At 53.6% G+C, this 3,575-nt stretch overlaps 1 long non-coding RNA gene across 1 annotated transcript; it reads right to left on the bottom strand.

Moving 5' to 3' along the window:
- Positions 1 to 837: 837 nt before the first annotated feature.
- LOC116421966 lies at positions 838 to 2,619 on the bottom strand. Its single transcript, XR_004232563.1, has 2 exons — positions 2,334 to 2,619; positions 838 to 1,119 (listed from the first exon to the last, which is right to left on the bottom strand). It is a non-coding gene; the product is annotated as an uncharacterized LOC116421966 (long non-coding RNA).
- Between the last annotated feature and the right edge of the window lie 956 nt (positions 2,620 to 3,575).

The following is a 3,575-nucleotide window of genomic DNA, read 5'->3' as shown; positions in this document are numbered from 1 at the left end:
CTACAATGTTTGGCAGCTCATCAAAAGGGCATTTCTTGAGACCATTCATTAGCCAGTGTTGAGTCACTTTGAAAAGTTCTGCTAACCATCCAACTTCTTTTGCACTTCATGGGGCCATTCAAACTAGGTAAGCTCATTGATCAAATGAGACAATATTTGTGAAACACTTAGCTCATAGCAGGCTCTTATTTCCTTCTCCTTTCTCTCCGTTGTTTTATATCTTCTAACTTTAACCTCCATTTGATCAGGCCTGCTTTGGAAGATGGTGAACGCCTCTAGCAATTGGAAGTTTTCAGTTAGTGGCCAGACAACCATTTATGTGCTCAGGTTGTTGTTCTGGGAATTTCGGCCAAGACCTTAACCTCAAGTCATTCTTCCATTTATTCAACAGTTATTTAGTACCAGCTGTAGTTCAGGCACTGTTGGATGCTGTGAACTCCTAAATGATCTTACATTCTAATAAGTAAACACAGAATATATACAAAATAATGTTGGGGCATTAGTAACTGAAGGAAGAATAATTAAGGTAAAAATTGACAATCTTGTAGAAGAGAGCTCTTGTGCTGAGCCTTGAAGTGAAATGGGGATTCCAAGAGGCACTGCTGCCTAAGGATGGCACTCCGGAAAACGGGGACAACTTGTGTGTGCAAAAGCATGAGGGTGAGAGATGGAATATCATATACAGGGAACAAAGTCAGACAATTTGTTTGGTGGGTCTAAGAAAATAGATGGTTCTTTCCCCAAAATACTTGTGTGTGGTCTATAATCATTCTCTTAGCAGAACAACAAAGAAAGTGAGTAAAGAAAAAAGAGGTAACAAAAATAAATGGCTTAATCTGAACTATAAAATAAAAATGTTTATTATAGCACAGGAAGTGTGTCATTATGTATAAACTGTCCATTTTTCCCTTGGAAAGAGATCTCTGTGTCTGTCTCTCAATTTAGGGCTGTGATCCATATTTCATGAACAGAGTAATGAGTAAACCAAAAGGCGGGTGAGGACGCTGAGGTGGCCAGTTCCTTGCGTCTTTTTGTTCAGGCTGCAGGTCTCTCTGCTTACAACTCGTAGGGCTAATTCCACTCCTCAGGCTTCTGTGCTTGGTGGGGCCCACGAAGGTACTGTGGATAGCCAGAATGGGAGCCACGGGGGCGTTCCAGAATCCTACCCACAAGGGGCCACGGGGGCGCTCCAGAATCCCACCCACAGGGGGCCACGGGGGCGTTCCAGAATCCCAGCCACAGGGGGCCACAGGGCGTTCCAGAATCCCACCCACAGGGGCCACGGGCGCTCCAGAATCCCACCCACAGGGGGCCACGGGCGCTCCAGAATCCCACCCACAGGGAGCCACGGGGCGTCTCCAGAATCCCACCCACAGGGGCCACGGGGCGACTCCAGAATCCCACCCACAGGGAGCCACGGGCGCTCCATAATCCCACCCACAGGGGGCCACGGGGGCGTTCCAGAATCCCACCCACAGGGGGCCACGGGGGCGTTCCAGAATCCCACCCACAGGGGGCCACGGGGGCGTTCCAGAATCCCAGCCACAGGGGGCCACAGGGCGTTCCAGAATCCCACCCACAGGGGGCCACGGGGCGTTCCAGAATCCCACCCACAGGGGGCCACGGGGCGTTCCAGAATCCCACCCACAGGGGGCCACGGGGGCGTTCCAGAATCCCACCCACAGGGGGCCACGGGGGCGTTCCAGAATCCCACCCACAGGGGGCCACGGGGGCGTTCCAGAATCCCACCCACAGGGGGCCACGGGGCGTTCCAGAATCCCACCCACAGGGGGCCACGGGGGCGTTCCAGAATCCCACCCACAGGGGGCCACGGGGGAATTCTGGGTATTCCAGAATTCTCTACCCAAGGCCCCACCGGCGAAAGCCTTCCGGCGCCCCATGGGGGAGGGGCGCCCCTGGCCCCCCGGGGGAACAGGGCCCCCTGTTTCGGGGCTTTCCCGCCCCAGGGCCTCTCGACCCCCGGGAGAAGAGCCGGGAGCTCCTTGGGGAAACATGCCAAAGCTCTGCAAGCGGAGGCGCGGAACTGGGCCCGGACGCGGAGGAGATCGGGGTTCGAATCCTCCCCCGACACTTAAGGTGCGCTAGGCCATTCATCGTCCCCTCAGGGCATCAGGCCTCAAACACTGGTCCAGGCGCCCGGCGGCTGCGCAGGTCAGCGCCCTCCTCTGGCTCCGCTTCTCCGGAGCTGGGCCGGAAGCGGATGACGTCACGGACGGAGGGGAGGTTGCCAGGGAGACCGCAGAGCTTCCCCTTCCCCCGCACGCCCTCGCCTGGACGCAACTGAGAATGGGAAACAGGAAACGTCTTAGTACCGGGGCTGGATGGGAAGGGGATGGAAGCCGAGGAGGCTCCCTCACTGGGCCTACGTTTCCCAGAGTCCTCCGCTCTGCGGCGCTGCTCGCTAATGGACTCCACTTCCCAGAGATCTTCGCGTCGGCTTCAAGCCGGCCGGACGACTTCCTTCGGTCGCGCAAGGTTCTAAAGCGCGTTTATAGCGAGGGCTCCGGTCACATGACTCGAACTTCCGGCACTCGCTAACCTCCCCCCTCCTGGCTCTTAAGCGACTTGTTTCTATAGCGACCGCCGACGCCTCCTTGCCCTTTCTCCCCGCGCTTGGCTGAAGCGTTCATTCTGTGCCGCGAGCAGGGAGCGAGGGGCGGGAGAGAGGCACAGATGTAAAAATTTAACAGTCACAGGCTTAAAGCTAGAGGAAGCTCAAACAACACTGAGGCCAGTGCCTGAATTTCAAAGGGGAGGAGGAAACAGGCATGGAGAGGTTGAGGGACTTGCCCAGGATCATGAAGCGAGGATGCACACAAGGCAGGATTTGAATCCAGGACTTCCTGACTTGGAGACAGGGTCCCAGGAGATGTTCTAAGAGGCATAAGTGGAGCAAAAATGCCTTACAGGCACGCAAAGAACGGCCAGTGCAAGAAGGCCTGGGCAATAAGAGAGAAAGGATCACAAATTAAGAGCTGTACCGTCCCAGAGTCAGGAAATTTGGGTTCAACCAAACATTAATGATCCTGAGAGAATCACTTCCCTTTTCACTGACTCAGTTTCCCCATGTTTCTTAAGCTCTCCTGCTGCCGAGAAAAGCATTATTTTCCTCATGTTACATTTGAGGAAACTGAGGCAGGTTAAAGTGATGTGCCTATGACTGAGGACTTCTTGATGGACTAAGGTTCAACACTGCCTACTGTACTACCCAGGGGTCCAATCGCTTTACTTTGCATCACGAATATCTCAGTGGCATCTCAGTAAGCAGGGGCTTAATATGTGTTATTGAGCTGAATTGAATTGAACTGAATCTGTAACATTCCATCCTGATCCTGGAACACCAGACCTGACTACTGAGGACTCTGTGCAAACCTTGAACCCCATCCTGGGGTCCCAATCTGAGGAGAGGCAAAACAATCATTATGAACTTACTGGTGGGCCTGAGGGTTTTTCAGAAACAAGAATGCAAGAAAGTATTCTTGACTGCACAGAGATGGAGAGACACCTAGAGACGAATGCTGGTGATAACAAGCACTGTGTGAATTCTGCTTGGG

This window comes from Sarcophilus harrisii, chromosome 2 (assembly GCF_902635505.1).
Source record: "Sarcophilus harrisii chromosome 2, mSarHar1.11, whole genome shotgun sequence".
NCBI lineage: Eukaryota > Metazoa > Chordata > Mammalia > Dasyuromorphia > Dasyuridae > Sarcophilus > Sarcophilus harrisii.
Note: the sequence above shows the minus strand (reverse complement) of the source record. Positions and strands in the feature narration are given on the sequence as shown.